This window comes from Amphiura filiformis, chromosome 3 (genome assembly GCF_039555335.1).
Source record: "Amphiura filiformis chromosome 3, Afil_fr2py, whole genome shotgun sequence".
Classification (NCBI taxonomy): Eukaryota; Metazoa; Echinodermata; class Ophiuroidea; order Amphilepidida; family Amphiuridae; genus Amphiura; species Amphiura filiformis.
Genome location: NC_092630.1, coordinates 46,356,695 through 46,379,482, shown reverse-complemented (window position 1 = coordinate 46,379,482; position 22,788 = coordinate 46,356,695). Strand labels below are relative to the sequence as shown.

Below are 22,788 nucleotides of genomic sequence, written 5' to 3'. Positions count from 1 at the left end.
CTAGTCTCCTTTTTTCATGAATACTATCTTACCATGGGGAGGGGAGTTCAAATTAATGGCTTTGTAGTAAAGGAGGTATAGGGGTGAGTATCTGGGGGTAGGGGGAGAAAAACAGAAATAGATCTAAATTATAATATATAGGCAATACATGTTATGGGACTAGCACTTGTTCAGTGCCTAGTATATCAGTATATGGGACCATCCATGCGCGCTTCGCGCGCACCCCCTCTTGAGGAACTAGATCTAGTTCTACAAATGTACATGGGACTTCTGTGAAACCTATTCTACTTGGGCCAATAATTTGTTTTTGGTTATATCGGCATAAACCCAACTACTTTCAATTTTTGGGAGTAAAAAGATATTCAATTTGGGTGTTTTGTGGGACAAAAATGTGTTAAAAAAATCTCACGACCTACCTCCCCTTTTGTTAGCCAATGACAATTTCTTTATTTCGGTCATTCTGAGAGAAACAAAATAAAATGTGATTGACAAGTGATTCAGGGTTAATAGAAGTTTAAAAGAATGGGTATGGATTATAGACAAATAAAAGTTTCTTTTGTAGCCTTAATACAGGATGTCGCAGACTGGGTTAGGGACGTGCTCGGCTGCACGCATAAAAAGGAAGGGGTAATTGTTGGAGCTCCGCTAAGGGATATCCTGTTCTTTGGTGTTGGTTGGTATGATGTAGGACACTAGGATGAGAGGTATTAGAGGTTAGCGTACCACAAGTACAAATCAGGATATTTTGTCAAAGAGGGGTGGGGCACGTTAAGGGGAAGGCTTGAGAAACTTTTGTCAAACTTAAAATATGCTGCCACTTTGGTTAATGGTTAGGTATTCACATACAATGTATGTGATTGGGTTGGGTACAGATTAGGAATGAAAGAAATAGCCTGCTCAGTTGTTTTTTCTTTGACACAAATATCGCAGCAAGTCTTCCACCACCAGGAATCGAACCTGGGACCTCATGCACCAAAATACACATGAAATAGTCTTTATTCATTCAATACAGAGTAACACATTTTAACGTCATATGAGACAATTAGCCATATTTGAGGCCTTTTGGGTGCAAAAAAAGATGGGGCGACTAAGGATGATTTACCCAATAATTCATTAAATGGCCACTTGAACATATTTGGCAGTGGCAGAAGATCACATAAAGGATTACATTTGTAGAATTTGTTGATTTGCAATACTGAGCCACGGGTATTTTCTGTATTCTTAGCACAAAATGTTGTAATATTGACATGCATTTTGTGATTACAGTTTTTCAGGATATCGTTAGTTTCACTTCATAATTCATCGTTAATCAACACATCCATAGTTTGCAATCCTGTGCATCATCAATTTTGGCTTGTTTAAAGTCAATAAACGAATATGCATGCAACTTGGTTTTGTTTTTGGTATAAAAATAGCATTGTCTTCAGCTGACACTGAATGAATCTCTTTCGCATCCTGCCCAACATTGCTGATGATCCCCAGTTTGGGCCATGCTCTAATCAGAAATGACAAGTCATCAGAGATCAAAGACAGTGATTTTCATTGCTGGGTCTTGTTTTAAGGGAATCCATCTTCCTGTTTAAGGATGTACAGGTGTCTGATGCCCTTATCACATCATCTACACAGGCATAGTTCACTGGCCTAGGTTAATATTACAATCGGTAGAACCAGAGCTTGTAGCCAGGGAGTGCAGGGTCAGAAATTTGCAACCAAATGCGAGAATCCTTTTAGATTCTCCCATTGGAATTTTGCAAGAATACATGGATTCTCGCCATATAACTTTGTATTATAAACTGAAATATTTACGAGAATCCATATAGATTCTTGCAATTTTGTTGATGAGAATCTTTGCGAGAATGGATTCTTGCCGAATTTCTGACCCTGGGGAGGGAGAATTCACCCACCCTAAAATGCCAATCCAATTTAAAAAGGTACATGTTTAACTATAAAAATGTTACAAATCTGCCCTTTTTGAAGGACAAATTCTCGAAAGGTGGACCTATTTGTCCCCCATACCCCAATCCCAAAATATATCCTGGCTACAGGCCTGGGTAAAATCTGATTTCTAGAGATGGTATGGTAGCCAGTACAAATGGGGTATAGGAAAGTTGATGTGCTGACAAGTTTTAGGGAGGATGTTACTATTAATACTAAGCCATACTGAGTGGAAGTGGGAGTAGTAACTAGTAAATGTGATGGTACTGTGTGGGCTGGTTATTAGCTTTGTTTATCAAGTTTGTATTTCATCTTGATATTGATATCCAAAAGCAAAAAAAAACCACTCCCATTAAAATGTACTTTTTGAGGGTTCATACCATTTAGGATTCCAGTATCTATTTCTGTGTATAATGGATGTGTATTTTGGTTTATTTTAGTTTATTTCCAGTATACCTTGTCCATTTATTAGCCAATTTGTACAGAGGTACTACTGTGCTGTTTCAAATGTGCTTTAAAAATGCTTGTTTTCATAGATCTGATGATTCTGGTGAGAACTAAGTCAGTTTCTACACTAATTTAGCCAAAAAGATCAAGCAATTTCGGTCTACTGTAGCACTTGTTTAGTTCGTAGGGGACTGTGACAGGTCCTCTCTGACATAACAGAATCCACCAGTCATATCCTCCCGCGTTGCGCGATCTAAGGCCGCTTTGCACGCAATCCCCTCCTGAACGTGAGGAACCAGTTATAGTCTGCTGTGGTGGTACTTATCATATTTTGTTCTGAGAGAAAGATTTGCTACACATAGTACTACAGAAATACCTGTCATTATGGTGTTCCTTTGTGTTTTGGACATGATTTGATCTTAGAGATGGTTGCCCTTTATAACTTAAGAACAGAAAACAAGGCTTGTATGATAGTTTTGTTTAGTGCAGCATATTGGCTACAGGTAATCAAAAACATCAAGAAGATGGTCATATATGGAAGACATGACTACAATCTCACACACAAGGTGTGTATGTAGATTTCAAATGAAGTCACCCATTCAGGTACGGTAACACCATTTGAAATTCACACGCCGTGTGTGGAAGATTAAGGTTGTGTCTTCCATAGGAGGTGTATGGATTTCAACTGGAATAACCCATTTGGTAGTAAGATTGTTTTGTACAGGCTGTCTGTTTGGTATTGCATAAAAAACACATTGAAACAATAATGGAAAAAAATGTGTTTTGTCTGGTGACATTCAGTTGGTAGATATGTCATTGGTGCTCTTGTGGGGCCATACTTGTGCTGAATTGATACATTCAGTAAAGTTTACTCCAAAAACATTTCTGTTTATGACAACGAAAACCTGACAAACTGACTTGTGCAGAAGATACACCAACCACCGGCTGCAATGAAATGATGAAAAGACGATATAGTTTTGCTCTCCAACCAACCAGATGAAAAATTATATTCCCTTGGAGTGCGAAGAGAAATCATGCAAATCATATTTTCTTCTTTCTGATTACTATATTTTCCTTCACTAAAATTCTATTCAGTAGTAATTAGTTCAATTTCTATTTTCTATTACCCTTTTCTATTTCTATTTTAAAAAAAAAACAATATTCATTCTGTTCATTTTATAAAATAATCTAATTAAATTTGTAAAACAATTATTGCAATTTAAATTCACAAGTAAATGTATTGTAAATGACACAATTATTGCAATCCTTTGTTGCAATTTTCATTTTGTTACATTTCAGAATGCTATGTCAACCAATGAAAATACACATTATTGTTGATTTATAAATTATCAGTTCAATTTTACTGTTTGAATTTTAATGCATTATCCTTATTTTTCATTTTTTTTTTTTTTTTTAGGAAGTTATTATCGACAAAATTAATGTAAGCTACATTTCAAATTTATGAATGGTAGTTGATGGGTTTCTTGTTTAGAATGTTCATGCAGTATCAGTAGCCGTAGAAAACTAGCATTAACCATTTTGTATAGCAATTTTAAGCGCCCTTTGCTCGTTGAGAATAAGATTATGACGATTTCAGCAATAAAAACCCTTTTACTTGGTTGGCATTGCATCCTGTTTTATTTTTGGAGTGGAGTTTTCTTCTGAAAATATGACTAGACCTTGAATGTATATGAAACCCGGAAACAAATGATTGTATTTCACTCATTTCCTGGCATTAAAGTTATATTCTAAGTTTGAAACCATCCACTTCAATTTTAATTGTTTTATGTTGAAGCTTTTATTCACACATATCCTTCATTATGTTGAATATTATTATTTGGATTGCACGTTGTTCTTCCTTATTACCTTTGCCATGCATGTAGGTTCCGTTTTTATCCACCACACCACTGCCATCAGACACAAATCCCACCGCTGACACCAAATTTTGAGTTTGACCTTTGAACCAGTACCCAGGCGGTTGTTGCTTCAAGACAGCAAGTTCCCATCCATCGGTGGTTGCACAAGTTATTTGGTTCGTTGTGATTATTATTTGGTTGACAAGTTGGTTGCCGTTCGCTCGTCTGTTAGTTTGTTGCTACCGTACGTACGGCCTCATTTCAGCCATTCCTACATTGCACGCCTGCCTGTCTGATAAGCTTGTATACTCCATCGTCTCCATTCTCTTGAGCAGCTCTTGAAATCAGGTATTTGTCATTTTTGTTTTTATTTTATGTTTATTTAAAAATAACAGAGCTAACATTTCTTTTCAACATCTTTGTACAAGTCACATTGTTGTGAAATGATTGGGTACCATTTTGGACTTGCACAGAGTCTGCTGTGAGTATTATAGTACATGGCTGTTTGAAAAGCAAATGATGGCTCATTATATTAAAATTATTAATAATTTCTATTAAAAAACCCACACTTAGTAAACAGTGGGCAATCCAATTGAAATCCTTGTGTCAAAGAAGTATGTGAATTTTAACCATGTTTTTTTATGATTGAAATGCAAATTTACTTACTTATAAGGAAATTTAAATGGCTGATGGACAACATTATTCATAGGCTTCCACTCTAAATTTGTACTTTCCAGGGACTTCAAATTATCCCAATATAAAACATCATTGAACTGTGTTAATCGTCGATACTTCTTTACGACGGACAAGGACTTGGATTGACTAAATTTGTAATTCAGATTTGTTAATTGTGAATAACTTTGATCTCATTTTGCTATAATTGCTTTTTGTGTTTGTTTTCTTCCATTCGTATTATTGTTGTTATGTTTAGTATTCAAATCATCCTGTGCAATCGTTTTAAATTATCATCTTATTGTCAAGTATATTTGCTGTTATATGGTCTTTTTTGTTTGTTTTTTAATCTTTTCTCTTCTAGCAATTCCTGGTAGCTATTAAGAAGCATTACATTTTTGTTTGTTTTTATTTTTTTGTTTATTTTTTTGTTTTTCAAACTGAGAATGAGTGTGTGCATAACAAATGCACATATGTCATCAGCCAGACAGGGTTTAAAAAGAGAACCCCATATGATGGACCCATCATGGACCATTGGTTTTCAGGACTCACATGTATGATGGGTTGCACCATTGCAAAATTATATACAGGAGTATAATCTTCTGGTATTTTTGTGCAGCATTGTACGAGTTCCATTATTTATTAAGCCTGAAATGATATTAAGGAGTGAATTTAGAAATAAGATAGGTGTTTGTAGGAGAAGTCCTCACAAGATTGTTGGACATCAACCTTGATGATGAGGGAAATGGGTACAGGGAATAATGTTTTTTATTTTCCAATACAAACTCAACGATGAGGGATAATGAAAAGAAGGAAATCGCCGTGATTTGAAATACAACGACAAATTGCACTGCTCAAGCTGTCAAGTTTGCTAATAATAAGGCTTGAAGGTCAGATTTCTTCTCCTCAGTGTATGTGTGTCCATACTTAACCAAATCCACTACCAATGAGCTACAGTAGTTAGCAAGCCTTTATAATGACACAAGTAGTTATTACTCCGTCAATAGGATTTGATTTGCACTGATTGGTAGCATCGGTACATGGTTACCAAGGAGAAATGCTGCAGACAAAATGCTATTTGAGGTTGTCAAAGGCATTCAAGCGTATTTATATACATGGATTTGTGGGTTCAAGGATAAAGAAATTGTATTAGGTTTTACCATTGGTTATTTTACCATTTCTGGTTGTGAATTGTTTAATTTGTGTGCAGTTTCAAAGCAACAATTGCATTTTGATGGTAAATGCAGTGATTTTGTGTTCTTGCTAGATCTCATTTGTTAAAAGGGTGCGTTTATTGGTTTATTTTCAGATTAATGAAAGGTTGATGAAAATGGTCTATAGATATCAAATGTAGCAACTTTTGGGCAAATAAAATACATACCACATGGTTAAAACAATTTATTGTTTTATAAAATACAGTGGTTGACTATGCAAATTTCAATACCGTACATCTTGATGTTTTATTTCAGTACCTTATGGATGAAACATTCTTTACAATCATATTAAATATACAAAATGTACAATTCTATGTACCATGAAACCAAGCAATGATATCGTTTTAATAGCATGGTAGAGTTCCCCTCTGTAGTTACTTACCATGCATAATAATGATTAGAGCCCCAGAAATATCAGCAGCTAGACCACGACACCAGCATGCTTGACAAGTCCAACAAAGTGCAATATTCAAGCAGCGTGTAATGAATTTTGAATAATTTAAGCACTGGAGTCATTGGTTTCACATTAATGCAGCCATACCATGCCCTATTGTAGCCATAGGCCCTTTATTTCTTCTTATTCTGCCCGCTTTTCAAAATGCAAACACTGTAAATGACCCTGTTGCACAAGCAATAAAGTATTGTGTCTGCCACAATTTGGAGTGATCGAAGCAGACAGGAGCTAATGCTTCTGTTTATGGTGACGTTCATTCTTGTCGTATGCGTTAAATTTGTGAATCATTTAAGGGCAAGGGGGTCGGTGTAATTTCAAGTTTTAATGCAGTGTGATTTTCCTGTTATTATCGTCAATGGTATCTTAGAGTGAATTGTTTGAGAATCATTCGTGGTTTCTTCTGGACCAAAATTTCTTCCAAGATGTGTTTCCATACCACATAAAGTGGTGTACGATTGTAAGTCAACAATACCTTGGGCATTTGAGGACATGGTGGCACAGAGGTGTTGGTCTTGACTCATGACTGTAAGGTTGCCTGTTCAAATCCTGGATGGTGCCATCATGTTGTGCACTGAGACAGGGCCAGGGCTCGAAAAATATAAATTTTCCGCGAAGCAAACTAAATTTCCCACAATTTATAGCATGTTTTTATATACAAAAAGACAATTTACCCCAAATACCAGAATTTCCTCCAATCACCAACATTTCCTGGGAATGAGCTTCCCAAATTCCCCACTTTTTCGAGCCATGGACAGGGCCTATTCTATCCACCCAGATAGGTACTGGTATATGCTGGGGAGGGGAAGATAGAATAGACTCCTTGTGCAGAAGGCGCGGCAGCTCACCAGCTGTAATAATTAATGAGTCGGGCCCATCCACACCAAGGGAGAGAGATGGATACTTTCTGTTCGGTTCGTTTTTTGGTTGTATATTCTGTTTGATTACGTGCTTATTTTTAATTCTAAATTTTTTTAAAGAATTGAACTGCTTTCAAGTATTTTCTTTTTCTCTGCAAGTCTCTATGGGCAAAATAATCAGATAGTAAGTCTGATAATGTAAAGTTGAACATGATACCAAAAGGAAGACATGTAACCATATTTGTACATGGTCATTGACCTTAATCTTGAGAAATGTGAATATTATGCTAATAAGTAGTTAGTAACAGGTGCACCCAAGGTAGTCATTTCTTTGATTCACAGTCCCCACTATGCATTATTCCTGACTTACTGTCAGGGACTGAGTAATATTGAATGCGCTATGGGCAGGGCCTTTCCACTTAGCATTACACTACCAAGAAGTCGCAGTGCATCCAAACAGCCAATTGGCATCTTTGAGATACAGTTACGGCACGTTGCGTGTGTTCTGCATGTAACAAGACCGAGCTGACCCCAGGCGGCTAATGTGCAGGCGTGATGCAAGTGGGAGTTTTTTTTGGTTTCTCTCTTTTTTTTGGCATAGAAATTGACATGCTGGTATCGTGCATGGGCTTAGCAAACTAGCTGGGGTAACCAGGAAGACTGTCGCATACATAGGTTGGTGGAGTGGTATTGCTAGATGCGAATCTATTCAGCCGTAGGCCGCATGCACGACAAGACTTGGTAATGTCTTGCAGATGAAGCGGCATCTTGCTTGCTTGCGTTGCTACCTTGTGTGTTGTCTGTCCATGCAGGGAAAAAATTGTGGCTGTAATAAATTCTAAGAATCCACTCAAGCCTGTTGAATATTTTACCAGGGTTGTGTGAAAAGCGGAAGAAAAAGGGCGTGGATACATTTTGGGTGAATATAAGTGCAAAGCTACAGACGGTAGATTTTTTTATTGGAAATCAAATATGCAAGAACCAATTTTGTCAAATTTAGAAATATTTAAATGATTCATATATAATGTCAGGATTGTTTCCTTAGTGCTTGTGTGGAGCACTTGTGCATCAGCTAATGATGACGGTGTCATTGGAAGAGTGCAAAATGATGATGACATAAAAGTGATTGTGTGCAAGCTGAGCTTGATGTAATTATACAGCACAATCGGCTTGTTTGTCAAATTTTGCATATTTGAGGGTGTCATTACCACTTGGCTCAGTGCATGGTATCGAGGTGATTATCTACTCAAGATGGGAAACTACCTGCCAAGATTAGTACTAGTGCTGCGTATGAAGAGTTCAAACACCAAAACCAATATACCACACGTGCTGCCCTGTGGGTTTTTCTCATTATCGTTATAAAAGTGTTTTTTTTTTATATTGTAATGTTAATAGTTCATTTTATGAATGGACATCGAGCTTTCAATACAAATTTCTCTCCCAAATGTACACCCTTAAAGCATTTACAAAGGTAACTCATTACATGTAAAAACAATATTAATACCAAAAAATATATATGGCAGCCTTTTGAAGTAATTACATTTTGCATCTAAACTCCCCTTATATATATATTACTTTAATCTTATGTATGAATGAATCATTGTTCTGAGTTTGGGATGCTATTTTTTTTTTTTTAAAATTAACTCAACTTAAATTTATGTCAAGAATGTTTTGATTGTATTATCAGAAAATGTTAAAAAACTGCTGATTTTTAGAAAATAAATGTAATTGTATGAAAGGTGTGTATATTTCCAAGGGGAATGTTATACATGTACATTAAAATGAAGTAAAAATAAAATTGGAAACCAATGAAGATAAAAGCAAGTTAGAGATATAATTAACTGGTACATTGTACTGTAGCAATATTTGTGGTCAATCTGGAACCAAAAATAATAGAGAATGAAAAATTTAGTTTTGGTTTGTTCTGTGAAATGGCTAAAAGTAACACAATCAAATAAACCTTGTAATTTTGTGAATAAATAATAGTTATATCACAATGTCAATAAAGTTATTTAGGCAAAACAAGAAGTCAATGAAGTCTTTATTTGATTTTGTATATATAATAGTATTCATTTCAGTAAAAGTTTTATTTCGTATTTTTCTCCACTCGCTTATGTCAATACCTCAACCATCAATACCTCAACCAAACACTTGTGAACGTAAATATGTAAATTTAAAGTAAAGTTTTATTTGAAATTTATATTTAAAATATATAATTTCCCAAACACTATTGGTGCTTATAGATGAATACATATATGAAAGTCTTGGTAGATATGAATCGTACTAAGTAGTATGATAATCAACACCATAATTGATGTAGTGGCAGCACTGCAATTTTCAACAGCACCAACCATGCAAGCCAATCCGCTTAAATAATTTGAATGCATATCGCATACTTAAAAAGTAAAAAGAGTGAATTAAACCCATTTACAAGTAGCATCACATCCCCTGTTGCCAGTGGAGTTCACGCGATCTCGAGACGATAATAATATTGCTACGAATTGATGAGCACGATATAGCCTTGCTTTCATTGCACCGTGAAAAGTGTGAATAGCGTAATGGCAACTTAAATGGATATCAGTGAGAAAGAGAAAGAAAGGAGAGGGACTTATTCTTTGGCAGGGTAGAATGAAGATGGTATCATCAAATGGAAAAGTAAAAGACGTGTCACAACTTTAATAGCTGCCGGAAGACATGTTCCATAGGACGGTTTAACCCAGTGAGCCAGTGGTTCTTGCACGGGTTATAGATTTAATTGTTTGATTGTGGAGATTTTTCAAGATTTTTTGAGCACTTGTTGCCAATCATATTTTTTACATCAATAAAATGGTAAATTATTTGGTAAGCACGATGTCATAAATTTGTTATATACCAGTTTTAAAGTTTCAATCGGGGAGACTGGCCCTGGTTCCATTCGTCCAAAATGTGGAGTCAAATGAGGATTTGTTTTGACCATGTGTGTAAAATACCCGATACCATACAGAAACCAGTCCATAAAGCAATTTTGGAACAAGTGGACAGGGATTGCTAAGATAGTTCTGTTTTGGCTTGATATGAAAATTATGTTGACTAGGTGAGAAAGTATTCAAAATTGGTGCAAGTTGCAGTTTTACTATAATGAATGAGGCTTAGTTTGTCTGTTGTTTTCCTCTTTCAAATGGTTTTGGTTTATTTTGGGAGTACTTTCTATATCTAACAGGTAGCAGCCTGTGCACTTGAAACCTTGTTGTTGTGAGTTAGCAGTATCTTCTCCAAGAATCTTGGCATGATATGATGGCCTGGGCTAGCTGCTTATGCATGCGCACGATTACAAGCTACCTTCCACAGTGGAAACAACGAGAGATAAGAGCGAGAGAGAGAGAGCGAGTGAGAAGGACATCGAATTGGTTTCACCTCACCTTTGGGGCTGGGCCCTACCATAGTTACTGGTAGGGAAGAGCTTCATTAACTTGAATGCTATAATTGGTGTAGCTATACTCTTTTGGGGTTAGCTGGATGCTACCATTATAGTGCAGAGGAACAGCGTTTCAATTAAAGAATAAGATTTTTTTCTGATTTTGTTTTTGTTCAAGGAAACATTGAGTCGTAATTATGTGTGTAGTTTTAAATAAATAAAAGAGAGTGGTATGGTGGATTGGGAGCTAGTGGAGAGGTTTGGTAGCAGTGAATTGAGTGTTTTGTTTAGAATAATAATTATAGAATGTATTTCTGTATGGGATACATGTATGTAAAACTGAAAAGAAGTGAACTGAAAAGAGAGACGGGAAAAAAAAATTGGCGTAATGGAAGTGGCTTCCTAATGCGCGGGTAATGGCAGGCGCGGTTGTCCGGAGGGAGTATTTGCTACGATTGTCATTCATTCCTGGTATATGATGGTGATGAACGTATTGTGTGGCCCCGCAGTCCCACCTGAGACTGAGTAATGGAATGAATGATTGAATGGATGCCATTGACTCCAAATAAATAAAGATGGCGGAAGCGAGTCATTTTGTTAGATTTTGTTGTTGTTGGCAGTGGTATCGGTGAATAATCATCTGGGATGGAAAAGTGCTTGGGTGTATGGGTTTGGAGCTATAACAAACAGGTTTTTTTTTTTTACTGGATTGATCAGGCTTTGGTAAGTAATTACCAGTATGTAGCATAATATTAGGTGGAATAATATCATGCATCTCAAAAGGAAACTTTCAAGCTGATCGTTAGTGACATTTTGAGCAATTATTGGGAGATTCAGCAACGAAGCAAGTGATTACTGGAGGCCATTTTATGTGGTGGTTGTTTCAGGTATACTGTATTACTGCCCTAATTGTAGTTCATTTTAAAAGTGTTTTTATGTGATATTGTTTCTACAAATCAACATTTTTAATTGGCAATTGCTGTATGTATGTAATGCTAGTATAGACAGCAGAGTTGTCATTTAATTTTAATGGAAATCAGAATTTCTAATTAAGCAATTATTCAGCTGGAAAAAGAAATGAAATCTGTTGATATCTAGCAATTTTTTTTTTAAAGTGTACACATTTTTAGAAGTGAAGTTTGAAGAAATATCTTTCCCTCCAAAACACAAAACCATTGTGGAATTGGGGAAAACAGCAAATGATGCACTTAAAGGCATTCCCTATATCAGAAAATAGAAAAAAAATCATAAAACTTTACATTTGTGCATTTGTAAAGAAAATGGATGTGCTAACATACACTCTTTAGTGAAAGACCGGACACAGCATGATAAGGGTAAAATTTGTAAGTTTGTCCTTACAGACACCTGTAGCTACATTGTAGCTACCTATAATTTAATGGAGCTTTATAATAATCAACACAGCTGTTTTCCTCCTGTTTTTGTCATTTTTTTCATACCAAAATTTTTTAAAACAATTTTAGTGAGATCACTGGTAGAGCCGTTATCTTGAGACCCTATCTATCTATCATAGCTAGGTAACTTCGAGACCCTATGTATCTATCATAGCTAGAGAGGCCGTTGGGGCGGCGTATTGATGGCTTTAGAGATGTACAATTTCCAAAGTTCTCTGTCCTCAGATCCTCAGACCCTATAGATCTGTATATTAAAACCAAATTCATGTCAGTACCATGAATCAGAGTTAGTTCATGAACCACATCCTTTATGTAAAAGCTTACCAATGTTTGTCATGATGGTTTGTATGCATGTCACTATGGTGGTGTTGAAACAATTGTGGGTGACATCTTTTGGTAAGTCAATTAAAACTGAATCTAACTTGAAACAAAGTGGAATACTTTGCTTGTAGTGCTCTCCATAAAACCATTATTATTGTTTTGATGAACAAATTTAATTTCAATTGTGTTTGAACTGAACTGATTGTACAACTTGGAGTATGCTTTAATTAAGTATTGGTTTTACATTTTACATGGACTGGAATGTAAATACATTTATTAGATAATATTAAACTCATAATCTTATAATGAAATTGGTTACTATTTCCAAAATCTGATTTTTTTTTGGCCTAAGGATTTACAAATATCCATTCCCAACCAAACAGAATTAGCCAAATTAGTTGTGTTAGTAGGTCATTAGAGCATTTTGATTTAATATGGTATTAAATCACCACATTAAATATATACCTCATAAAATTAATAAACATGTGCAACTTTTTCTGTTTTTAGTGTAAAGAAGTTCAGTTGGTTTTAAATGGTATTGTACAGAAAACTGTCAGATGGCGTTAGACATGCTTGTTTTGATCTTCATCAGTTTTCTGCTAGTGTGTATGCCATTATTATCTTAATTAGGTGCAGTGTGCACACACGCTTAATTAACTAATCACAATTTAATGATCTTTGTACAAATGAGTGTTTTGGAAGTGTGTATGTGGTCTAAGGAAAAAATCTGATTACATAACTTTAATATTTTCATTTCAAATGTTTAGTGGTGGTCAGGTTATTTGCTTTCTTTTTAACCCTCTAGCTTGCAAAAGCAAAAGAGGGAACCCCTTAGCTTTGCAAAAGCAAAAGGAGGCATCCACTCTGGCTTTGCAAAAGCAAAAGGAGGCATCCACTGACTTTGCAAAACCAAAAGGAGGCATCCACTGGCTTTGCAAAAGCAAAAGGAGGCATCCATTGGCTTTGCAAAAGCAAGCATCCACTGGCTTTGCAAAAGCAAAAGGAGGCATCCGCTGGCTTTGTAAAAGCAAAAGGAGGCATCCACTGGCTTTGCAAAAGCAAAAGGAGGCATCCACTGGCTTTGCAAAAGCAAAAGGAGGCATCCACTGGCTTTGCAAAAGCAAAGGGGAACCTACTGGTTTTGCAAAAGCAAAAGGGGACATCCACTGGCTTTGCAAAAGCAAAAGGAGGCATCCACTGGCTTTGCAAAAGCTTGCAAAAGCAAAGGGAAACCCACTGCTTTTGCAAAAGCAAAGGGGAACCCACTGGTTTTGCAAAGGCAAAAGGGGGCTCTTGTGATGGCATATTCCTTTGGTGTGTGTATATATATGTAGAGGTGTGCATGTTACCTGAAACCAAGGACATACATACGAGGCTTTTCGATATTAAACTGGACCTACCTGCAAATGAGCACCGACCTTGGTTTGCGGAGGTCTGCAGTAGGTCGCAATTGCATGCATTTTAGAGATGTGTCCGATATTGTGCAGTTAATATATCGACCTTGGTTGGTATTTCATACTGTGTATCATACAGGGCAATACATACGGAAAATACTGCCATTTTGGTCCCAAGTTTGATAGCAATACGCAATGTCCGCAGCTGGCGACTGGCTTAGGTAGGTGTTTATGTGCATGTTCCATTTTAGTTGGGTTTTTCATTTTCCCCAATATATGGAGATCCAATTTCTGGGGTACAGTGATGTACCCCATAAACTTGGTAGGTTGGTTAATGGTTATACATATAATTAGGTTCCCCCCACCCCAATACCTGGAGATCCATACAGGGTACAGTGACGTAACTTGATAGGGGAGCAAGGCCGAGGTTTTCATCCTGAGACTTGCAGCGTGTACTAATTTCCCCCCCCACCAATTCAATTTTTATGAACTGCAAAAGCCAGTTGAAATCCCGAGGGTCCAGCACTGTGGTGCAAGAACCGCTCTACCCTTGTTCGCATTTAAGTTGTTTCAACCATCGTACTACTGTTTAGCATTACACAACCAACCATGTCCTATTTGTCCTTTGTTTTATTGACCAAGATTATTACTAACCAGTGTCTTCATGATTAAAATTTAAAATTCAAAGGGGATTTGCAAACTTGTTTTTCTTGCTTATTTTTTTATTGAGCATCTCTAAAAAGTGACTGTTTACTCGCTGCCAGTTACTGTGCTGCAATATTGACAATTTAGTTGGCATAATAAGTGTCATCAGATCCATCAAAGTGTGAATAACTTGTTATCATAATATCAACAGTACATAAAATGTAACAGGTAGTTGAGCCAATTGTTTTCAATAGTCTATTATTACCAAGGAATAATTGAAATTTCCTTAGATGTGATATCATTCAACCAGCTGGTAATTATGATGACACTTCCTTTAAAACATATAAAATATGCGTTGATAAAAAACCAGCACTCATGCGAAAGCAACACCACGTTGCAAATTAAATATGCCACTATATCATCCATACCAATCCATGTAGTGTCCTTAGAAAAACAGGAAAGAAAAAAACCAAGCAGCTTCGTATTTTCCCCTCCACCATGCGAATCCCTTGCAAATCTCCCCTGGGGTCCCTGGCTAAAAAGAGAATGACAGCGTTGCAAAATCAATACTCTATGAAAATGACGCCGTGAAAAATGAGCGGCGGGTCAAACCAGGTTAGCTTCCATCATTGATTGGTGCGGTAAGTGGACACTGGCTGGGGCCTCTCTCCCACCAATCACGGCGGTTGTGATTTGGCAGGTTTAAAGCTCTCGACCACAAGGGCATGACTAATTAGGACTTTAGCAAACCAGTCGGCTCAAATTGAACCGATTCTACTGGTTGTTTTCACACTGATTTTTTTTTCCAATCAGTTTTTTCACTCGGTCCTGTCAGTTTTACGTGGTGTGTGTGAGTGCACACACTAATACTGAGATTAGACACGGATAACTAGTAGTGGACAATGTCGATTTGGGTCAGTTGTGTGGACAGTTAAGTCCAGTAGTGGTATAAGCCCCTATCTAAGTGGATTATATTTCACATTATACCGTAGCCATTGACTTCCAGTTCATATACCCAATTGTATAAAGTGAATATTATTGAAAGATGTCTTGAATATTTAATATGGACAGGTATATGAAACTGTATATATAATAAATTATCTTGTTTTGGAGTTGGGATGTAGTAGTTAGTGATATCAACCAGCTTATATCACTTCCCCTTCCTTACAGTATTTTAAGATGATAATAATACCGGAGGATACATGATTAGTTGGGTTTTGTTGGGAGCTTGTCTATGGAGGATATAGATTCCTGCATAGATTACCTGTTGCAAACGAGGGATGGTGAGATGATGATGTGCACATAGCTTGGTTTACCGCCCACTTCACCGCCAATCAGAAAACTTGTATGAAAAGAAAAAGATGAGGGTCATTAGAGGAAGTTGATTTGCACAATGACCTGCTATGTGTTATTGAAAATGGAAACAATCTTAATGGTTACCTGGTAGTTTGGGGCCCCCAACCAAAGGCAATTCAGGTGTGTATATCCATTCCCTATTGAAAACATACACTAAACAAAAAAAAAAAAAGCAATGGTATACTACTACTGGCCAGTTACTGTTATACATTGCAGTCCAAACACAAACAGGTAGTGTGAAGAGAATCCGTCGACATCCTTCCCGGCCCTTAAACCACGCTAAATCGACCCAGTGCTGACGACTCCATACACTGACATCCAATTCAGTGTGCGAGCCCGGCTTGCATTATCTCTCTAAATCGCCGTCGGCCATCCTACCTAACCAGAAATCTCACACCAAACACTACACTGTAAATGTATCCAAATACTTGCTGGCGAATTTGCCTTTGGCAGCCCATGGCTACAACTCCGCTACTAAGGAGCAAGTTGAGCTTAAATGCCTGTTTGACTAGGCCAAGGCTTTTTTTTTCTTCTTTTTTTTTTTTGTGTGGTGTCTTATTTGGTTCTCCATCTCATTTCAGCTCCATGTATCTCTTTCGGTGTTTTAAGAAATTGCATCATGCAAGAGCTAGCTTTTGGAAGCTAATATGACACAAAATTTCTCATAAAGTAGAAAACAAGAGCGGAAACACCTATATCTGTTGAGAGAATTTTGTAAGTTGGAAAACCAATCTAAATAATTACAGAGGAAGATTGTAATAGATATCAGTCATTTATAGAAAGTTTTTTGAATTGAACATACATTTTATTAGTCAGTGTGCCTGATTTGCACAGCGGGAAAAAGTGGGCAATACGGGAAGCTCATTGCCGGGAAATTTTTGGTTTTGACCAAAAATTAAAAGAAATACATATGGGAAATATGTCATACTGAGGAAATTTGGTGAAACTGAGGGAAATTCTGGATTGCTTGCAGGGAAAAAAACATTTTTTCAGCCTGTGCTGATTTGCCCAATCATTTACACCAAAATGTTTTTCTTCCAATTTACATACTGCCGTGATTCATTGGCTGATATTGGTATAAATGAAGTACCGATTTGAAAACTGGTCCGCAGCTCTTTATAAGTCACAATATCTATTTAAAAAATGGCTTTTTGAGTGGAATATAAACTTAATAAATGGGAGAACTGTTTTTCTTCAGGAAATCTCTTTTAAAATAATTGCTTTTTTTTGGTAAATTTGAATATAAAAAAGTCAACAGAAGTTGATGTGTTTGTTAGGTGAACATATTGGCAGCCTAGTGAAGTTCTAGGAAACCAGAATAATTGAATATGCATGCCATTGATGTGTGTGCAAAACAGAACATGAGTTTTAATTCTTTTGGTCAGATGAAGGAAACCATCAAAGCATTAGGTATGTCATGTAAGAAGAGACCACTGGGGTCATATTGCCAATCATTCCGTGTTGTATTGTCAACCCGATTTACATCCACCCGGTTGCTGCATGCAAGCAGACTACCAATCATGTTGAAATCGCCAGTGCGCCTAGTGCCTCGCTTATCCGCAATGCCACCTTTTTTATTTGTCAACGGTAATGCCATAATCGGTGGTATTAGGTTATCTAATTGTATTTGTGGTTGCAGAGGTTTCTCAAAGAGTAAGCTCTTGAATTTACAGGAAAAAAAGAAGGGATGCTTCAAACATTAATAATGATCACTACCAGATATCTCAACTAGAAGATGTTGCTCAGTATCTAAGAATATCATGTCACTTAGATGAGGAGAAGAGAGATTTTGTTGTTTTGGTATGTTTTGTTTGATAACAAATGACATTTGTAGAATGGCAGATATGGGGATATAGAATGTGCTATAAGTAGAATATTGGGCAGAATAGAAGAATTATATGATGTTGAATATTAGTACTAAATGAAAGTAAATCTATATTTTCCCCTAATTGTGAAGCTTGGAGACTCTGAGGTAAACATGAATACAACACATTGTGCATTCTTTCAACCATCAAAATTCAGTGGTTCTGAAATAACCTCATGAGTCTAAAATTTCAATAGAATATTGTCTGTGTTAATTCACTTACTCTTATTGGCTGTGCTCAATATAGTTGTGACAAAGATTCAAATATTTGAGAATAGTTCAGGCTTGAATACTATTTTATAAATAGTTTATCCAAAATCAAGTTATATATATGATTTATGTGTTTAAACAATGACTTTCGCTTTTTTTGGAGTTTTGTGGCCCTACACTTGTCGCTTGCTTGTTAACAGTCATCGCTTGTTCGCAGTGTATAGGTAAAGGGTCATGCCTGTATTTTACAGACTGGAGTGCCCATCTCTCATTCAAAGCGACTTGGAGCCAGACTCAAATGTTGTGGGGTGGTCCTCCACTCCTCTTACACAAAAAGTCTGTTTACCTTCTCAGCGTAAGCCGGTACCCATTATACTGTTGGGTGGAGAGAGACAATATTTGAGGTTAAGAGCCTTTATATAAGGGCACAACACGATAGCACCACCGCCAGGGTTTGAACCAGCAACCTGCAACAGAAAAGTCCAGACTCCAGATAATGCAACAAGTGTTCAAGAGTTGTATTGATCAGTCTAATAATAATACAAGACTACCTAGCTATATCAATCATCCCATGTAACCGATTATGCCCAAGTTTAAATTAATAACATCCACATATTGAGTCAGGTATAGGTATTCTTTATTCAAAAATCAATAACTTGAAGAAATTCATTTCAGAAGATAGTGGAGTTGCCTGAAAATTGTTTGTTGCCATTGCCTCTGTGGCTTGAGCAAATAGATGTAACAAAAACTGAATAAAAAAGGAATTAGCTTTCCTTGGGGGATCAGGATTGGGATAGGGTTACATTTAAGGTTAGAACTAAGGTGAATTGTGTGTGATGAGGTATGAGATGCAGGATATTCAAGCATCATCTTCAGGAAGGGATTTGTCCTATGAATACTAAAATAACTTTGTGTTAGTCTTTTAGTCATCAGTTGTTTCCACGATGTAAATGATAAATGTGAGAGTTAATGCCTCTCTATCTTGAAATCAACTTTTAACGGACTTGTAAATGGCAAATAAAACACATCGATTTGGTTTTCTATATGCCTTGTAACAATTCAGTATGTTTATAAATATACCTGAAAGTGACACTTGCAGGAAAACAGAAAAAATGCACGGGCAATGATCACTTTCAAATGCAATAATGTTTTGCATGCACACGAATGTTTATACATGTTGGAAAGTGAATAGAAGCATTACACTTTTTGCCAGTGTGAGTGTACTATAGCAACATCTCGTGGTGGTGATTATTTCCCTATCCGAATTCGGCCGGGCGATGGATCCACACGCACGTATATATACGGCAATATTAAATTTCCCCACCGTCAGTGATTCAGGACCCTTCGCTCTACTCAAGACTTAGACAAACAGTAACCAGCTACAACAATAGTAAAACACAAGGCAAATTCAATCTTGCCTCGTGCAGGAGCCCGCTTGCTGTAAAGCCAATAACAGTGGCCAATGACTGGATGATTGCGTACTAGCCATATTAGCCACCACTGTGTTGATTTAGTAAGTCAAGCAGATTGGCTCCCCGGCATTTTTTCCCTTTCCTGCCTTCCTTTCTTAACATTTTTATGTCAACTTTAAAGGTGCTTGGTAAAATTGTTTGGCTCTTGGTAAAAATCATAAATGTGAACAAATAAAATTGCTGTTATCCAAACAATTGTTGTTTTATGTTTGACAAGTTCAGGGAGTGGAAGTGGGTAGTGATTAGACTCCCCAACATCATTTTGAATAATACATGGCATCAAATTTGGTCCAATTACTGTCAGAAATGATGGAAATGCATTTTTTTCAAGTGGATATGTTTTTATACATACACCTGGCTGAAGTAATATAAAAGCCAAATTTGTAAATAATACTTATCTAGCAGAGATAATCTTGGATGAGAAGTCATTTGAAGTGTGAAGTAGGGGATGTCCTGTAAATAAAGAGCAGATTTTGTATATAATGGGGTTTGTTTTTTTCATAAAATTGATATGTTTGCATAAATGTCATATTGAGAGAAATTATATATAGAGTATTTGGCAAGTAGGGAAAAAACAGACAAAAGTAAAATTTGCTATCCCAAGTTGGGCTGGATTCTTGTGTATGTATACATCTGAAGTTAAAAATTATAAAATCGGCTATAAAGCCAAACTGTGTCACAGTGCTGTTTGTAATAAAATCTGTAAATAGGCCTGTAAACTCAAATTTGCATAAATTAAGATTGTTTTATTGTACTCTAGCATTGGACAATAAGTGTGTACGACTCAGTTGCAACAGAGAAAGAGTAATATATTTTTTGAGCACTGCTTTTAAGTTGACAGAAATGTTTTGGTAAAAGTTATATGTGTTGTAAAGAAACACTTCTAACTTAACTTATTATTTTACTAATGGGGTGGTTCTAAACGCGGCACAAATCATGATAGATTTAATAGGGCTGTTTTGAAGATGCCTATTGCTCTAAGAATTTAAAATGGAAATATAGTGGATGGGAAACAAAGTTGGTTATATGAAATCAGAAATAATTTAAATTGTTATCTACTGGAAGAGTAGCACTGTTCCAATAATAGAGAAAAATCCTGCATAATATCTTGTAAAACCAATTGAACCTAAATCTTATGTACATTACAGTTACGAAAGCATAAGTTTTGTATTGTTGAGTCAAGGCTGCATGGGGAGTTATAGTAAAGTTATAGTTATGTATTATATTTTTACTCTTGGCAAGTTCGGATGGACGCTTTTGCGCATTTTATTGGCCACAGCTTCAAAATCCCAGGTGCCATCTTGTAAAACCAATTGAACTAACTTCAGCGTCACTGATTACAACTGTTTTACATAGTTTCAATGCTGGTATAGGCTGAATCATTGCTGCTGGAGTAGTTAAGTAAAGGTGACAGTTATATAATATTTTTCACGCCTGGCGCAGGTCGGGTGGACGCTGCCAGCCATTTCATTAGGGACAGCTTCAAATCACAATGAGCTTGCATACGCTTAGTGTACACGCGGACATACATGTTAGATACGCTTAAAAAATTTCATGAAAGATAACTCGTGAGTGCAACATGTAAAAGCCTTCAATATATGATAACGCCATTGACCGCCGAGAGTAAATATACTATGCAGCAACAGGTACCTTGGGTAACACAAAACATGGCAAAAAATAAAAATCATGCATATTACATGTAGTTGAAGTTATCTCAGTAAACAGGTGGATGTGTGTATATTATTGATATTGATGTACTAGTAAATTCAATTCGGCGTTTTACTAACATTTTCGTGCCAAAGGTCTGTGGATCGGTGTGAAGTTTTTTTCGTCATCACGCCAATGACGATTACTGAAGGATGAATAAAGTACTTTTTTGCCGTGAATGGGGTTAATTTAATTCTGCCAAATTTAAAGTAGTGTAATCACTATTTAATTTGGGATGAAAAGACTCTTTACGCCTCAAAAAAAAAAAAGCTGGGTCTGTTCATCACACCATTACCTCTTTTCTTCACAAAATGCTTTTTTTCCCCGACAAATGAGAATGAGTCTGAAAATGGAGTATCCTTGATGCATTATGAGAAAATTGCTTGGTCAGACATATAGGTTTGCAGTTCAAAGCTGCCCCTCATGCGTCAGTAGGGGCATGCAGCTAGCCAGTATAGGTATAATGCGCATATGCTCCATTGAGTTTTGCACATACGTCAATTTACCAATTTATTAATTTGTGTGATAGGTATAGCTGGCTTGTTGGCTGACTCATTAGGGTTCTCCCTTGCCGAAGTTGGGTTGAAACATGACATGTACATTGGTAGGCACCAATTTATTTTTTTACTTAAAGGGACATCGCGAAGTTTTGTGCGGAGCGAACAGTGAATGACCATTAGATATATTAATGGGATGAATACCTAGAGCTTTTCAGTTCTTTTGGCACTTAAGGAGAAATGGCAACACTGGAGAAATGAAAAACAATAAAGCTCCCTAAAATGAATGAGGTGGAAAGTAGTCATATTTTAATTTTGGCAACCAAAAACTAAACTATTCACACAGAGACTTTGTCATTTAAGGAGAATTCTGCAAAGGTCATGGCCTAATCCATGCTCAAGTATTTCATTTGGACAATATCCTTGGACGAACTGTTGATATATATATGTAGGATATCACTTATACAAAGTTAAATTGGAGCCGATTTTATTGCTTTTGTTCGTTTCTGGAATCAGATTTGTCAGTATTGTATTGAAAAATATTGTAAAAGAAATTTTATCATTTTTGGTATTCCTCATTGAATTGTACTTGATAAGATGCAGTAATGTAATCATAAACTGGTAAAATGAATAGATTTGACCCATGTTGTCGCTATGTTGAAAATGTCAATGTTTTATCTATTCGTTTACTGGGCGTTTAGTGAATGAGAATTTAATTGTTGGTCAATCTTTTAAAAGTGCGAAAAAGCAAACAAGTTTGTTTTATTAATTGGAAAGACCTTGCAGAAAAAGTAAATGGTGGCAAACTTACAGCAAAGGAAGAATCTGATGCATATAGGGCATTTCAGTGAGTCCTTTTGCATAATATGAATTGCAAATTTGAGTGCTCTTCAATTTTCTGATAATTAATTTTTTGAAAGCTATGGATTTATGTATATATCATTTAATTCTATAAGATCATTGCACTTTATTACTGACATGTACGTAGGCCTGTATTACTGTAACCTTCGTTTTGAGTTAACAAATAAGAGCCATAGCTAAATTTTTCAAGAGACAATAGAATAATCAAACCAAATTTGTT

At 36.3% G+C, this 22,788-nt stretch overlaps 1 long non-coding RNA gene across 1 annotated transcript in view; it reads left to right on the top strand.

Moving 5' to 3' along the window:
* Positions 1–22,788, top strand: part of LOC140148614 (uncharacterized) — a 59,212-nt gene that overhangs the window by 33,020 nt on the left and 3,404 nt on the right. The window contains exon 3 of the long non-coding RNA XR_011858505.1: positions 4,266–4,586. This is a non-coding gene — a long non-coding RNA (uncharacterized lncRNA). The remainder of the gene's footprint in view (positions 1–4,265; positions 4,587–22,788) is intronic.